We start from the raw sequence: 18192 nt of genomic DNA on the forward strand, positions 1-18192 counted from the left end.
ACCAGGATCTTCAGACCCCCAGACGACTTAAATCTGTAAATTTGTTAATAACTGTATATTTTTCAACTTGTTTTTTTCTGAACCCATGTTCTCTGTCTTCATTCACAGACCCTAAATTCTGAAGGAAGGGGTGAATGAAGTGAACTAGAATTCATTAGTGGTGTGTTGTGCTGATGGCTGGCCCCACTTCCCAGCTCCACTCCATTGCTCACTTATAACCCTGGTTTCCCGCCTAAACCCAGAATCCTTCTGAAGACGACTGTGAGACCCTACCCTTAGTTATAAGCTAATAAAAGCATTTGTTCTCCCTCAAGTTGTGACAGCTTTTATTCACGGTCTACTTTGTAACTCTGCAATCTTTACTAGGCTTTTATTGTGATACTATACCCCTCCATTTACCCCTCCATAAATCTTCGTCCGCGAAGCCAAGCCAAAGAAAGATACATGAGTTGTCTAGGTGGACCACTCACAAAACTAACTCTCTCACTGTACCCTGGTATACATGACAATAAACTTGGCCTAATGATCAAGCCTTTATGACCCTTAGAAAGGGCAAAGAATTGCAGAAATTCACTACCCTTTGAGAGAAGACATATCTCCGTGCCTCAGTTTTAAATGATCGTCCTCCTTATTTTGTGTCTATGATATCTTGTCCATGACTCTCCTGCTTGTGAAAACATTTCAACATCTCCCCTGTCAAGCCTGCTTTGGATTTTATACACAGTCACCCCCTTATATAAGATCCAAACCCTAAATTCCAAGGAAATTTCTCGCCTCTCTTGATAGGATAAAGAGTATCCATTGATAGGACAGAAGTTGATCTCCTTTAGGTAAGTGCTGGTGAGAAACCTCATTTCCGGTTTTACTAATGTCACAGGAACTTGCTTCTCCTGACTTTAGAACAATATCAATTGGCCAAGTGGTGTCATTGTGGTCAAGGAGCCTGGATTAAATTTGAGTTGAAAGGGTCAGTCAGTAATCATTCAGTTTGTATCACTAATGGTAAGCTTAAAACTATTATAGAAAGCCCTAATTAATATTAATAAGTAGAAAGGAAAAGCATCCAGCTTGGCCATGTCTAAACTCTATGTGATTTCCGAGCCAGAATAAGGTGGTTGACTCACAACTGCGCTTTGAAATGATTTAGCAAGCTACTCAGAACTTGGCAATGCAAGGTGATGGCTCACCACTTTAAGAGCAGTTAGGGATGGGCTGGAAATGCATTTAAATAAGTTCACAGCCTTTCTCTGACTTTATTTCTACAAGGAGAAATAGCTTGATGTTTCCAAAATGAAGGATGTGTTTAATCGATATTTGAGAAACCAGTTAAAATAACAAAAAAAATTGAATAAAGTAACAATGCATCTCTTTTGGCTTCTTCACATTACAAATAATAACCTGAGTTAGAAATACAAAATAAAATTTCCCATTTTCAGATGCCATCCTGCCTTGGTGGTTTGGTTATTACAGGGGACATTCATGCAGAGTAAAATATAGAAATGTGTAATAAATTTAAACTTGAAAGAATGGTGAATAATTGGTAAATACAACTTCAGTATTGATTGATATTGAAAAAAAATACAAGTATCACATGAATACAAGTCTCTGCACCCAACCTCTGCAACTGGATCCTTGACTTCCTCATTGGAAGTCCACAGTCTGTACGAAATGGAAACAATGTCTCTTTCTCACTGATTATCAACACAGGTGTGCCCCAAGGATGCATGCTTAGCCCATTGCTCTACTCATTATGCTGTGTGGCCAGGCACAATTTGAATACCATCTACAAATTTGTAAATGACACCACAGTTATTGGTAGAACCACAAAGAGCAATGAGGAAGTATACAGGAGGGAGATAAATCACCTCGTTGTCACACCAACAACCTTGCACTCAACATTAGCAAAACCAAGGAGATGATTGTAGGCTTCAGGAGGAATAAGGAGAACATGATCCAGTTCTCATTGAGGGCTCAATAATGGAGAGGATCAAGAATCTCAAATTACTGGGTGTCAACATCTCTGAGGATCTGACCTGAAGCCTCCATGTCAATGCAATCATGAAGCAGGCTCGCCAGCAGCTATACTTTTTGAGGTGCTTGATGAGATTCAGTATGTCTCAGAAGACTCTCAAAAACTTCTACCATGGAAAGCATTCTGGCTGGTTGCATCACTGTCTGGAACAGAGGTGCCAATGCTTAGGATAAGGAAAATCTCCAGAGTGTTGTTAACTTGGCCTGTGACATCACGGGCACCAGGCTTCACTCCATCGAGGACATCGACAAGAGGCAGCATTTTAAGGAAGCAGCCTCTATCCTCAAGGACCCTCCCCACCCATGCCATGCCTGCTTCACTCTGCTTCTTTTTTCTTTTGGCTTGGCTTCGCGGACAAAGATTTATGGAGGGGGTAAATGTTCACGTCAGCTGCAGGCTCGTTTGTGGCTGACAAGTCCGATGCGGGACAGGCAGGCACGGTTGCAGTGGTTGCAGGGGAAAATTGGTTGGTTGGGGTTGGGTGTTGGGTTTTTCCTCCTTTGTCTTTTGTCAGTGAGGTGGGCTCTGCGGTCTTCTTCAAAGGAGGTTGCTGCCCGCCGAATTGTGAAGCGCCAAGATGCACGGTTTGAGGCGATATCAGCCCACTGGCGGTGGTCAATGTGGCAGGCACCAAGAGATTTCTTTAGGCAGTCCTTGTACCTTTTCTTTGGTGCACCTCTGTCACGGTGGCCAGTGGAGAGCTCGCCATTTAACACGATCTTGGGAAGGCGATGGTCCTCCATTCTGGAGACGTGACCCACCCAGCACAGCTGGATCTTCTGCTACCATCAGGGAAATGGTACAGAAGCCTGAAGATGAGCACTCAGCAGCGCAAGGTCATCTTCTACCCGGTGCCATCAGTTTCCTGAATGATCAATGAGCCAAAGACACTGCCTTACTTTGACTTTTCATGCACTTTTTTTATTTAGGGGTTTATATGGATGTTTGCACTGTGGTGCTGGCATAAAACGGTAAATTTTGTGACTTGTTCATGACAATCAATTCTGATTCTGATACTGATGCTGGATATAATATTAACACTGTAGATTAACAAGACTAAGAAGAAAGTAGAAGTAAAGAAATTACTGAGAATTACATGAATTTATGAACTAGCCCCACTGCAAAATACTCATGATCCATAACGCAAGTTTAAGAGTCTTAATGCAGTGCCAAGTCATGTTAATGCTCAGCAAAGTCTTTGGCTTTTGAAATCCAATGTTATGTCTCTTGGCTGTAGTTCTTTCACATGATACACTTAAATAGATGAATGACCATATTGTTTGTTTTCAATTTTGTTGTTTATTTATAATACTTCAGCTTCCACCTTAATTTAACGTAAAATATTTATTAACAACATTAATTAACAATTGTCCTCTTTCTTTCCTGGAATTTTGCCTGAGAGGATATTCCAACATGAATCACACTATTACTGTGGATCACACAATTACTGAATACCAGAGATCCCCCCCACCATCCCCGCGAAAGGGCCTCTGCCAGCAGGAGGAGATGAAACGGGTGAAGGAGGTCAGGGTGTCCCAGGCAGAGGGGAGTGTGGAGTCCAACGGTCCCTCATCTGTGGTCCGTATCCCCGATTTGGAGGTGAGTAACTGTTCTTGTGGAAGTAAAAAGAAGGAAAATTAATCAAGGGAAGTACTACTGGAGATGTTACGAAGCCTGAAAACTGGTAAATTCCAAGAATCAGACAAACAAATCCCAGTGTTTTAAAAATGCTTCCTGCAGAATAGTTGCTGCAAATTGAAAAGTAGGAAGCGCAGAGAACATAAGGATCCAGCAGCCTGTCATGGGTAGTAGGGAAAATGTTGGAATCTGTACTGAAGGACATGGCATCAAGACTTTTCATAAATAGCAATATGACCGAGAAGAATGTAAGTGAATTATATTTAAATAATCATGTTTAATGAATTGATTGGAGTTTTATGGAAGAGTAAATGAAGGTGTTCCAAATGAGGTGTATTTAAAATATTGGCTGGCTTTTGAGGACATCCCACATAGGATGTTGATGAACAATGTCAGAACATATTGCATGGGAGGACTTGCAATCTTGTGTGGACTGGGTTTAGATGAACAGATAGAAAACAAATTTGATGTTATTTTTGGGATATCAGGCTGTGGTCAGTGGATTGTTATTTAGGCTATAACTATTAACCCTGTGTCAATAATTTGGCTGCTAGGAACATATGCCACATTTCCAAGTTTGCTCGTGACACAAAACAAAGTGAGACTGTGAGTGGTGACGAGGACGCCTATAAAAAAGAAGAGTGAGTGGGCAAAACCAACATAAAGTTGCCTTCGGTTTGCCAGAAGGCAGACAGAGATTCACCACACTAAGATGATGGATTTTTTTTAGAATTCTCTGCACCAGAGATCTGCAGAAGCTCTGTCACTAACTGCATTCTAAAGAGAGATTGATATATGGGTTTATATTAGAGGAATCAAGGGCTGGGGGCCTATAAATAGCGCCAGCTAATAACATTCAAAAATGCTGGAGGAATGCAGCCAATGTCGCAGCATTCATAGGAGGTAAAAGATATATTACTAACCTTTAGGGATTGAGCCCTTCTCACGGAATTCCTTGAAGAAGGGCTCAGTCTTCAAACATCAGTAATATCTCTTTACCTCCTATGGACCCTGTGACATTGGCTGAAATCCTCCAGCATTTCTAAATGGTGTTAATACAATCACAGCAGCTGCATATTTTTGTGTTTCCACTCCAGAAAATGGTAAAATGGTGTCGAAGTAGAAATCAGCCATGATCATGTGGAATGATGGAACAGGTTTGACGGGGCAATTGGCCTATTTCAACTCTTACTATATTAGACTTATGCCATTGGTCACATGTTGCAACGAACTTATGAAATTTGATCCCAGAATTAAGTTCCCAGTGTGGAGTTTCACAAGCAGATGCTACAATATTATGAAATATTATTCAACCAATCTATTTGGTGCCATGGTTGGCACAGCAGTTAGCACACGCCTGGGACTGGGGTTCGAACCCCATGGGTTTTCCGCAGGGGCTCTGGTTTCTTCCCACTGTTCAAAAACGTGGTGGGGGTGTAGGTCAATTGGGTGTAATTGAGTGGCACAGGTTCGTGTGCTGAAATAGCCTGTTAACGTGCTGTCTGTCTAAAAATGGTTTTAAATCTTGAAACCTTCCCTCTATTTTGTACTCAAGATGAAAGCTCTTGATCTGAAATGTCAACTCCATGTTTCCTTCTGAAGGTACCATCAGAACACGACCAGCATTTTCACTTTATTTCAGAACTTAGATCAGATCAGATACTATTTATTCTCATGTAATGAAACAGAAATGCATTACTGCATTAGTCTGCCATAAGGTGGACAGAGATTCACCGTTAGCATTGCCCAGTGCCCCTTACAGTCCCTACAAAGTAACTGAGTGCCCATAGATTCACCTCTAGTACTCCCACAGCTTCTACAACCATACATGACTCCAGTTTAGTTCAAACCATTGGCAACTCAATTTCAGATCCAAACCTCTGACACGATAAGGAAGCCTTCACCACCCATGGCCCTACAGTAAGCCTTCTTGCCCTCAGCACCCTCTTGAATCCCAGTTCAAATAACCTGGTTCTCAAGAGCAGTCCACAGACTGGTGTGAGTCCTTTGAACTCAAGTCACCAGCAGCCTGTGTGGGTTCCTTGCCCGCAGGGCACACAGTCACACAGTCCCTTGCTAGGGAGCACTATGTTTCTGCCTTGGATCTGCTCCAGTGGCAGCAGAGCCATTGCAGCAGCTCCGGGAACCACCATTTGCTGCTTTGACAATGCCATCATTTTCCAGCATCTCACCTTTCTCCCACTCACCCTGCAGTTTTCTTCTCTGATTACGAACTTCAGCTTTACATGCCAGGTTTGTTCTCTCTTGTTCCTAATTTCTAATTCCAAGGAAAGGTAGTGGACACAGGCAGGGACATCACAGGCAAAACCCTCCCCACCATTGAGTACATCTACAGGGAACACTGCCGTCGGAGAGCAGCAGCAATCATCAAAGATCTTCACCACCCAGCACACACTCTGTTCTCGCTGCTGCCATCAGGAAAGAGGTATAAGTGCCACAAGACTCGCACCACCAGGTTCAGGAACAGCTGCTACTCCTCCATCATCAGACTCCTCAATTACAAACTCACATTTAAGGACTCTTACTTGTGCACTTTATTGATTTTTCTTTTTGTTCTCTTTGTATTGCACAGTCAGTTTGTTTAAATTTGTTGTCTGTTTACAGTTCTTTGTTTCTTTACATGTTTACGCTGTGTCCAGTTTATTTTTCTGCACTACTAATTAGTGGTAATTCTGCCGCACCCACAGGAAAGAGGAATCTTAGGGTTGTATGTGATGTCGTGTATGTATTCTAATAATAATCTGAAATCTGAAAGCTGATTGGAGATGTAAGGAACTGCAAGGAAGGTTTTTAAATAAATGGGCTGCAAAATGACAGAAGGAATTTAATGTGAACAAATGCAGGGTGTTGCACTTTGGGAGGACAAACCTAGGGAGGACATGTATAGTAAACAGGAGGGCACAAAAGAGTGCAGTAGCACAGAGGGATCTGGGAATACAGATACATAATTCCCTGAAAGTAGCATTTCAGGTAGGTAGGGTCATAAGGAGAGCTTTTGGCATATTGGCCTTCATAAATCTAAGTATCAAGTTCAGGAGTTGGGAGCTATGGTGAAGTTGTATAAGACATTGGTGAGGACAAAGTTAGTGTATTGTGTGAAGTTTTGTTGACCTAACCACAGGACAGATATCAATAAGACTGAAAGAATGCAGAGAAGTGTGCTGCTCTTCAATGACTACAGCTATTCCTTCAGTGCTGGACAAGAAGCTACAAACTCTAGGCCTCTGCACCCACTGCAACTGAATCCTTGACTTTCTCATCGAAAGACCACAGCCAGTACAAATTGGAAACAACGTCTCCTCCTCACTGGTCATCAACACAGGCACACCCCAAGGATGCGTGCTTAGCCCACTAAACACATGACTGTGTGGCCAGGCACAATTCCAATGTCATCTACAAGTTTGCCAATGACACCACAGTTGTTGGCAGTATCACAAATGACAATGAGGAAGCGTACAGGAGGGCGATAGATCAGCTCATTGAATGGTGTAACAGCTACAACCTTATGTTACATGTTAACAAAACCAAGGAGATGATTGTGGTCTTCAGGAGGAAGTCAATCTTCATTGAGGGTCACGAACCTCAAATTCCTGGGTGTCAACATCACTGAGGATCTGTCCTGGAGCCTCCATGTTGATGTAATCACAAAGAAGGCTCGCCAGAGGCTTTACTTTGTGAGGTGACCGAGAAGATTTCATATGTCACCTAAGACTCTCGTAAACTTCGACAGGTGCCCCATGGAGATTATTCTGACTTGTTGCATCGCTGCCTGGTATGGAGGCACAAACTCTCAGGACAAGAATAAACTCCAGAGGGTTGTTAACTGGGTCTACGACGTCACAGGCACCAGACTTCCCTCCATCGAGGACATCTACATGTGCCAGTGTCTTATAAAAGTAGCCTCTATCCTCAAAGACCCCACCACCCAGGCCATGCCCTCTTCACTATGCTACCATCGGGGAAGAGGTACAGGAGCCTAAAGGTAACCACTCAACAACACGAGGCGAGCTTCTTCCCTGCTACCATCAGATTCCTGAATATTCAATGAACCAAAGACACTGGCCGACTTTTCATGCAATACTATTTTTTTTTTACAATAATGTTGTAAGATGGTTATAATATGAATGTTTGCATTATGATGCTTCAGCAAATCACCAAATTTCATGACTTGTTCATGGCAATAAGTTCTGATTCTGATTTGATACTGAGAAAATTTACAAAGGATTTGAAGAACTGAGTTACAGGGAAAGATTAAACAGGTTGGGACTTTATTTCCTGGAGCATGGAATAATGAGAGGAGATTTGATAGAGGTATAAAAAATTATGAGGAGTATAGATAGAGTAAAAGCAAGCAGGCTTTTTGTACTGAGGTTAGGTGATGTAAAAACTACAGGACATGGGTAAAAGCTTAAAGGGATCATTAAGAGTAACCTTCATGGAGAGAGTGGAATGAGCTGCCAGCTGAAGTGGTGAATCAAGGTGTGGTAAACCACTGTTGCGCCATGATTGGCTGCTACCAGCTGGACACGCCTCCTGAGACTGACTCTACCCATAGCCCCTTGCATGCTCCCCATTCTACTTTGCCTCGATCAGTCAATGAGGTTGATGGCTGTTCCAGTGTAAGTTAATAAAAGCCTGATAGTTTCACAACTTCAGAATTTTGTGATTATTGAGGGTGCGTCAATTTTATTAACTATAGTTTTCAAAAAGAAGCACGAAACCTGAGAAGTTCAACATTGACTCTTGATTGCTGGTTGCCCTGATAAAGTTAGTTCTTTGGCTGAGTTATTTTGAAGACTTCCTGGTGCCAGCCACAGGCATTATCACCATGGATGCTAACTGACTGAGATTACTCTTCTCGCAAGTCAGATCCCAAGTATTCTTGATAATTAGCGATGCCAGCTCATATCCGGCGGCTATGGAGATCTTGAGGGCCCAGTACCGTAAGAAGGTAAATGAGGTCTGCACCAAGCACCTCCTGGCTACCAGAAAGCAATGACCTGGGGAATCAAGAGCCTACGCAAAGTGTGTCACTGTAATATTGTGACAGCCACCCAGAATACTGAGGATTTCATCCATCCGGAATGCTCATGTGGCCGGTATCCGCTTTGGGTACATGTGACAGATACTCCTGGAACAAAAGGTACTTGATCTACAGAGGACGGTTGAGCTGACAGAGACACTGGAGGTGGCCCTTCAAAATTCGGATGATTACTCAGCCGCCACTTGGTCACCACAGGCAACGCTATCCTGGGACAGGGGATAATCCTGAGCCGTGAGCAACCGGTCATCCACACCTGACCTCACCACTGTTGCGGATGATCTCCCCAATTGCTACTTCTGTTGACAGAATAAGTATCCGAGGAAACACTGCCCTGCCAAGGATGCAGTATGCGCTTGGTACAGGAAAAGGGGACATTATGCCAAAGTTTTCCAGTCCAAGCCATCTGCAAAACCTAGCAGTGCTGCATGCAGACAGTTGCCACTCTGGAAAATGTGATCGGTACCATCTCCTCTACAAACCAGCGACGCTATGTGCAAGTCAAGGGGGCCACCATTTTGGACCATGCGGAAAATGCCATCTTCCCAGGCATACGACAGCATGAGGGAATAGCAAAGACAGCTATCTTGAGGTCAAGGTAAACCATCTCGGGATCGTGAACAGTGAACTTCCATCACACTGAACCAAGAGGCATCACACGAACTCGGGGTTTTATCCACCCCAATACCGCTAAGCACCTATACCTTAAAACACGGGCCACCAAGCACAAGATATCACTTGTGCCCAAATCACACACAGCAGCCATTTCAGACTATTCATCATGCCACAGCTCTGTGCCCCCTTGCTATTGAGGGCGAACTTCTAATGCCAACTTTGGAAAGTGACATTGAAATTCGATGGGCCCCATTCCCCCCATCACTGTTTGCAATGAATAATTTACAGACACCCCTCTGCATGCAACCAGTGGCCTCCCAACCCTCAAGGTCAACTCCACCCCCACTCTTCGCCAACCTCATCCCCAAATGCAAGCCGGTGGCCACCAGGAGTAGATAGCACTGTGCAGCAGAGAAGGTGTTCATTGTTGGAGATTCAGCACTTGGGCGAGGGCATCATCGAGGCCAGTAAATAACCCTTGAAGGTCCCAGATCATTGTGGTGAAGAACACTCTATCCCATGGCTCCTGTGCCAGTGTCCAAATGGACAGACTGAAGACTCTCCATAATAACCTTTGTCACCCTGGAGTAACTAGGTTTTCCCATTTTATCAAAGCTCAGAATCTACCATAGTCCGTTGAGAAAGTCTGGACAATGATTAAAAACTGCCAGATTTTCGCTGAACGCAAACTGCAATTCCACCAACCGGACAAGGCACATCTGATCAAAGCCACCCACCAATTCAAGTGCCTAAACAATGATTTCAAGGGATCTCTCTCCTCCTCCAACTAGAATTCCTACTTCCTTACAATCATTTATGAATACTCCCATTTCCCTTTAGCCATCCCATCCGGACATGACCACGGCCACAGTTATCAAGGCCCTTCGCAATATCTTCATGCACTTTGGGTACCCTGGCTTCGTCCACGGTGCCCAGGGACATCATTCATGAGTGAAGAGCTGCCCCAGTACCTGCTGGCCAGGGGTATCATCACGAGCAGGACCACCAGCTACAACCCCAGAGGAAAGGGAGAATCCTACTGGCACTGAGGTCATGGGGCCTCCCCATCTCCCAATGGCAAGAATTCCTCCCATACGCACTACACTCTGTCCGGTCACCTTTATGTACAGCCACCAACAACACGCCTCACGAACAGGTGTTTGCTTTCCCTAGGAAGTCGGCATCAGGGACTATGCTGCCCACCTGGCTTACCTCCTCAAGATTGGTCCTGCTTCAGAAGCTCGCCAGGTAATCTAAGACTGACCCACTGATTGAGAGGGTCTGCCTCCTCCACACCGACCCCCAGTATGCCTATGTTGTCTTCCCTAACGGGCACGAGGATATGGTCTCAATCCGCGATCTGGCACCATCAGGCATCTCCCCAACTACCATTGACCACCAACAGACACTTCCCCCCACTTCGACCTTAGGGATCCTTGAGCCTGCAGTTGACCACTCTCCACCCCTGGCCACTGTTGTCACCAATGATGCACCAGCCCATCACCTGTCTCCCCCCCACCTTGACAAACTGTAACCGGTGAAGACAGGCCAACCCCACAAGCTGCTCAGGATGCTAGAGCAGTACCACAACCATTACTACTTCATTTGCTGCAGAAGAAGAGACCGCCTGACAGACTTAATCTGTAAAAGGTATATATGTATATTTGTTTCATCTTTTGTTTCTCTCACCCCGCAGGACTCTTCTTAAAAAGGAGGGGTAACTATGGTAAACCACTGTTATGCTATGATTGGTTCCTGCCGGCTGGACACACCTCCTGAGACCGATCCTACCCATAGCCCTTTGCATGCTCCCCATTCCACTCTGCCTCGATCAGTCAATGAGGTTGACGACTGTTCCAGTCTACAGTTAATTAAAGCCCGATGGTTTCACAACTCCAGTTTTTTGTCATTGATGGTGCATCAGCAGATTTACTTTTAACAGCTAAGAAAAAAAAATTGGAGAGAGTACAGAGATGGGAGGGGTAGGGAGGGCTATGTTTCAGGTGCAGGTCAATGGGTCTTAGCAGAATAATAGATTGGCACAGACTAGATCGGCCAAAGGGACTGTTTCTGTGCTGTACTGTCCTATGGTTCTAATTCACTGCCCCTGTTCTTCCTGGCAATTTATATGTTATATTCTTTACTTTTCTTAATTTTGAGGCACTCCTAAATCATTTAGTAAATCCTGCTTCTGTTTAGATCAAGGATTTGAATAGTGAGTCATCAACTTCCCTTTTAAGAATTTGCTGTATCTGTTGCCTTTGTTTTTCTTCCCCTGCCCTTTGATTCCAATAAAACAATTTTCACTTTTCTTTTCAGTCCTACAGAAGAGCACTGCCTGAAACCAAAGCCCTTCCTTTTCCTTTACAGATCTGGGCTGAGCTGTGATGTATTTCCAGCATTTTAATGAAGCTCGTAAAACAACCAGCAGAATTACTGAAAGAAACATCTTGTCAGCATAAACATGGAAACCATTACATGGACAGATTGGGCAGTGCCCCTGCAGCCTACACCTCAACACAATTTCTAAGACTTCCACATCATTAGTCTGTACTTTAGGCGCTATTTTTGATGTCCTGGCAATAGATGAAACAGAATGTCTGTGGTTCTCGCAAAGATCCGGCACTGGTTGGAAAAATCAAATCTGACGAAGACTTTCATCAAATTCGAAGGAAGAAAATGAACCTAGGTCTTGTGACAAAGGTTCGGCTCGTGAAATCAGAAACATTCTCAGAAGGAACTTGGCTTCTCTATCAATGTGATTTGCAGAATCAGTGGAAATGCACAATTTAAAAAAAAATTATTTGGTGATGCAGCCTTAAAGCTTTCAGTGTTGAATTTAGTGAGATTGGGGGCAAGTTTTAACTCTGGATGGTAATCGAGTAGCCTCATTGTATTGGCTGCCCTGTATTCCACACAGAGGAAGCAGCCTCATCTTGTGTGAAAATTAATGAAATCTTGACCGGGACCACAATCCTGCCATGATGCTCCCTCTTTCATGTTTCACGGCAGCACATTTCAATCCTGGCAGGGTCCCTGCTTATTGAACACAGGGATTTAAAAGTTATAGGCAAATGGCTAATTGGTGCTAAACACAGACTGCTGGATTTCATCCAGCAGGACGACCAGCATTATTGGGAGAAAAAGAATGGTTGACATTTTGGGCCAATCGCCATTATTCTTTCCATCTGAAATGTTGACCATTCTTCATATCATTCAGATATCAGCAAATATTCTGATTTTACCATGCTCTCTCATCCATCACCTTGAATTAGATTACTAAAGTTGTTCAATGCCCCTGGTGCTCACTGCCTCAGTTATCTCCGACCATGCCAAATTAAGAGCAGCAGTTTCCATCCTAACATTGCAAAGTGTGTTCTTCCTCCCCCTGACTGCATCTATCTACAACTCAAGTGAGGTGCCATTGGACCAAAGTGCTGCCAACTCCCACATCCCTTATCTAATCTGACCCTGCACCACTCCTGCGGAATAGCATCAAATTTCACATGCACTTATCTCCCCCTCCCCTCAAAAACAAATGTCGTACATCACTGCCACAGCAGAGGCATGGAGGCACTAAACCTAAAATTAGTTGTTCAGCTTAACTGAGATTGCAGATTCTGACCCATTCTGAGGAATGCATTCAGAACTTGAGCAAAGTTAGATTAATATCACGTCAGCATTTTGTCACAGGACTGTAATAACTTTGAAACCTGCTGATCTTTGGCAAAACTGATTGGGAAATCCTGATGATATAAAACTAGCAAAATCTTAATGCTGGCACAGCTTATTACAGCCTGTATCTGAAATTGATAACATGTTTTATGGGGTAATAGAATCAAAGAGAGCTGCAGCACAGAGACAGGCCCTTTGGCCTATCAGGTGTGTCCATATACAGTGCGTTTGCATTTGTTGTTTTTGCAGGGTATTACAAAAACGACAAATGCAAGCACACTGCATTGTAGTGGCCCGTACATGGAGATGTGGATCGGTCCACAAAATGACCAATGAACGTGGCGACAGCGCGGACCTGGGGGTGACACTGGCTGTTGTTCCAGGTGACCTCCTGCATGGCGGGAAGATGGGAAACTATGGCAAGAATGCTGGCCAATCACAGGCTGGTGCTCCGATGAAGCGGGGACCTGATGTCAGCACCTGGGGCCCATATAAACGTGATGGCCAGTTCAATAAATCACTCTCAACTTCAAGGCTTTGGTGTGCATGTTGTTCTTCTCCACGCTCGCATAGCATGAACACTACAGTCACTACAGTATGTGTGTGTGTGTGTGTGTGTGTGTGTGTGTGTGTGTGTGTGTGTGTGTGTGTGTGTGTGTGTGTGTGTGTGTGTGTGTGTGTGTGTGTGTGTGTATATAATACATTTAATATATCTTCTTTGGCTTGGCTTCGCGGACGAAGATTTATGGAGGGGGTAAAAGTCCACGTCAGCTGCAGGCTCGTTTGTGGCTGACAAGTCTGATGCGGGACAGGCAGACACGGTTGCAGCGGTTGCAAGGGAAAATTGGTTGGTTGGGTGTTGGGTGTTGGGTTTTTCCTCCTTTGTCTTTTGTCAGTGAGGTGGGCTCTGCGGTCTTCTTCATAGGAGGTTGCTGCCCGCTGAACTGTGAGGTGCCAAGATGCACGGTTTGAGGCGATATCAGCCCACTGGCGGTGGTCAATGTGGCAGGCACCAAGAGATTTCTTTAGGCAGTCCTTGTACCTCTTCTTTGGTGCACCTCTGTCACGGTGGCCAGTGGAGAGCTCGCCATATAACACAATCTTGGGAAGGCGATGGTCCTCGATTCTGGAGATGTGACCTACCCAGCACAGTTGGATCTTCAGCAGCGTGGATTTAATATATATGGTAACCTATGATCATGTCCTCCTTTGGAATGTCCACCCTACCAACTACCATTTATATTAATCCCACATTAATCTCATTATTTTATATTCTCCCCATGTTCTTATCAACTCCAACCAAATTCTACCACTTACTTACACACTATGGGCAATTTATAATGCCCAATTAATCTACCAACCTACAAGTATTTTGGGGATGTTTATCTTTTTCATTAACTTGGTAGATTAATTAAAAACTAAAATCACACCAGAATGAATTGCAGATTAATTGAAAGAACAAATTATGTGAATACCCCATATATGCCAAGGTCTGGAGGCTTCCTATTTTCAAAGGCCCTATGGAATCCCTCCACAAACACCAGGACCTGGAACATCTGGTCCACTAATTTATGAACTTTCCATTGAATGTTCCCTGGAGTTGGCCGGGGACACGAGAACAGGAAATAGAAGTGGGCTATTCAATCCCTGGAGCCTGGGTCCACCATTCAATAAGATCAAAGCAAGAATGCACCAAAAAGGTCATTGAAATTTGATCATCATTCTTTTCCATTAGCTTCAGTAATTTTTAAAATGTAAATCAAAACAGCAGAAGATGAAAATCTGAAATAAAACTAGACAAAGTTGGAAGTCAACAGCAAATCAGGCAGCGGCTGTGGAAACAGAGTTAATGTTTCACGTCAAAGACCCTTTGTCAGAATCCAGGGTTAAAGGATCATCAACATGAAACGTTAACTATGTTTCTGTCATCGCACATGCTGAATCATTTGTTGAGTGCTTCCAGCGTATACTGTTCTCACTTTGTCTAGTCCGTTATAGTCTGCATTGAAAAACAAAATGAGAGCCCCTTCCACTAATATGTGTAATTTGAGGCTCATGAATTGTTTTGAAAAATAGATTCCTCATTTGTGCAGAGTCCTCTTGTGTGTACTTTCCTCTTCATAGTATAAAAAAGCAGTAGTCGGCATGGTCCCTTAACACATTCCACCATTCAATAGCATCATGATAATTCTATATAAAAGTCCATCTGGCTACCCAATCTCCATATCTCTTGATCTTGGTGTCCAAAATTCTGTTAACATCTGTAGACAGCCGCTGCCATCAGCTGCTCTGCACCCATTGCATTGCAGTCACCGTACTCGTAACAGCGCTCTGTGCATGCACAAGCTCCATGAAGGCACGGCAGTAAAACAGTTTACTTAACGTTACTCTCAGCAGTTGTCTTGCTATTCAGCACACAATAACAAACATGGTGTCAGAAGTGGGATCACACGCATCCCAAGCCTGAGGCCTTCCGACATCAGGTACCCCTGGCCATCATAGTCGATGACATACTCATGGGTGGTAAGGTAAGAATTTAGAGGAACATGACACAAATTTAAAGAAGATACTTGACCAAGCCAGGAAGTGCAAATTTTGGCTGAATCAGATTAACAATGACTGAAAACTTTGATCAAGAAGTACAAGCTTGTTCAGTGTGCAATAGCACTAAGCCACACCAGCAGAAGGAGCCACTGCAGTCTTACCCTGGTCAACCGTGGCAAAAGACATTTTCGAATGGCGAAGTCAGCAATACTTGGTACTACTCAATTTGTACTCGGGGTGGTTCAAAATAGACCTGTTATGCGACGCTACCACCTCAGCGATCATAACCAAGCTAAAAGGACACCTTTCGGTGCATGGGACACCTCACATTCTGCTATCAGACAATCCATCCATGAAAAAATTCAGAGATTTTGCAGCAGCATGGGGCTTCACTCTCGTCACCAGCAGTCCAGCATATCCACAGTCAAATGGGTTGGCTGAGAGAGCTGTAAGAAGTGCAAAACAGCTCAAGTCTTAGAGGCAGAAAACAGACATGCTCCTCAGTCTGCTTAACCTGAGGAATATCCCTCATGACATCACATTGGGCTCTCCGGCGCAAAGACTAATGTCAAGACATGGACGACTCTACTGGTGGCTTTTGGAGCATCAATTGAGGAGCCCACAAGAAATCAAGGCCCAGCTGCTGAGTGAAAGACTGACACAGAAGAAATACTATGACAGGACAAGCCATTGGCAGAAGGAGAATGCAGAGTCTGCAGGGCTATGACCACATGGCGGTAGTCAAAGGGAGCAACCAGGAGCCAATCAGAAGGGAGGGTGTGCAGATGAAGCCCATCCCAAACTAATCCTGACAAGACTGTGTTCCAGGATTTGGAATGTGAGCCTGAGATCAGTGGGGCTCCCTCAGCGACTACACATGAGACAATGGACAAAACATACTCTCAGGCAGAGCCACCTCAAGCCTCCACATCCACAGGGGGTACTACAGGACATGCTTCAACCCAAAATATAGAGTCTGAACTGGGTTGGCTGCTTTGTTACTTGAATGTAATCAATGTAATGTATAGCATTAGCTTGAACTATGTTATGAGGGAGGTTGCTCAAGAAAGGGGATGTAGACAGCCACTGCCATCAGCTGCTTTACACCCGCTGCAACTGCATTGAAGCCACTGTACTTGCAACAGCGCGCTGTGCATGCGCGAGCTCCATGATGGTGTGGCAGTAAAAAACAAAGCTTTGGCGTGGAGTGTAAGCCATGTAATAAGCTCCCTCTCTTTTGTGTACATAGTAAAACAGTTTGTTTAACGTTACTCTAAGTAGTTGTCTTGTTATTGTTACGAGCCCAAAGGACCCCAAAACCCAGCAGCAATAGATATTCACCAAAACAAATAGTTACTTAAGCAAAAATTAATTTTAATTATTTTTAATCATGAAAACAGAATCAAACCTTAACTTATCTCTATTAACTTAACTAACCCAAATTAACCCCCTTCTAATACTAAGTGCATGTGCATGACGTGTGTGTAAATTTAAGAAAAATTCTTTGGTTCATAGTTCAATCTCACTTCTCCTTCTTCCAGGTTCTCTGGTTGCAGGCAATTTTTATACTGAGCACAGAATTTAACATGCATAAAGTTCACGAGGCTTCAGTGCTCAAAAGGTAAATGATGAAACTTGCCCCATCAAGGTTCTCCATATGATAACCTCTTTCTTTCAGGCTATCACAGAGTTCCTTTCTGTTCCACTTCTTCCAAGAGAAACATCAGACAGATAGCACTTCCAGCCATCCGACGCTCTGGAGCTTTCTGTTTCAACAAGCTTCCTGGCTTGCACTGTTCAGCTGCTTTCAGTGTCACACACACTAGCTGAGGGAACTTGTTTTACCTCTCTCTCTCCAGCTGAGTCTGCTAGAAAGCCCATGTGACTCTCTCACTTGCCACAAAACCCCTACCTTCTTCAGCAAACCACAGGAGTTATCCTTCTGCTCCCATCTGTTGCTTTTGATAAACAAAACCCAGGAGTGTCCTTTCTGTGAGCACTGAACCAAGCCATGAAAGACCCCAACAATGAAGACGCTGTTTACATCCGGTACCGCACGGATGGCAGTCTCTTCAATCTGAGGCGCCTGCAAGCTCACACCAAGACACAAGAGAAACTTGTCCGTGAACTACTCTTTGCAGATGATGCCGCTTTAGTTGCCCATTCAGAGCCAGCTCTTCAGCGCTTGACGTCCTGCTTTGCGGAAACTGCCAAAATGTTTGGCCTGGAAGTCAGCCTGAAGAAAACTGAGGTCCTCCATCAGCCAGCTCCCCACCATGACTACCAGCCCCCCCACATCTCCATCGGGCACACAAAACTCAAAACGGTCAACCAGTTTACCTATCTCGGCTGCACCATTTCATCAGATGCAAGGATCGACAATGAGATAGACAACAGACTCGCCAAGGCAAATAGCGCCTTTGGAAGACTACACAAAAGAGTCTGGAAAAACAACCAACTGAAAAACCTCACAAAGATAAGCGTATACAGAGCCGTTGTCATACCCACACTCCTGTTCGGCTCCGAATCATGGGTCCTCTACCGGCACCACCTACGGCTCCTAGAACGCTTCCACCAGCGTTGTCTCCGCTCCATCCTCAACATCCATTGGAGCGCTCACATCCCT

The sequence above is a fragment of the Narcine bancroftii genome, chromosome 5 (assembly GCF_036971445.1).
Source record: "Narcine bancroftii isolate sNarBan1 chromosome 5, sNarBan1.hap1, whole genome shotgun sequence".
Taxonomy (NCBI): Eukaryota; Metazoa; Chordata; class Chondrichthyes; order Torpediniformes; family Narcinidae; genus Narcine; species Narcine bancroftii.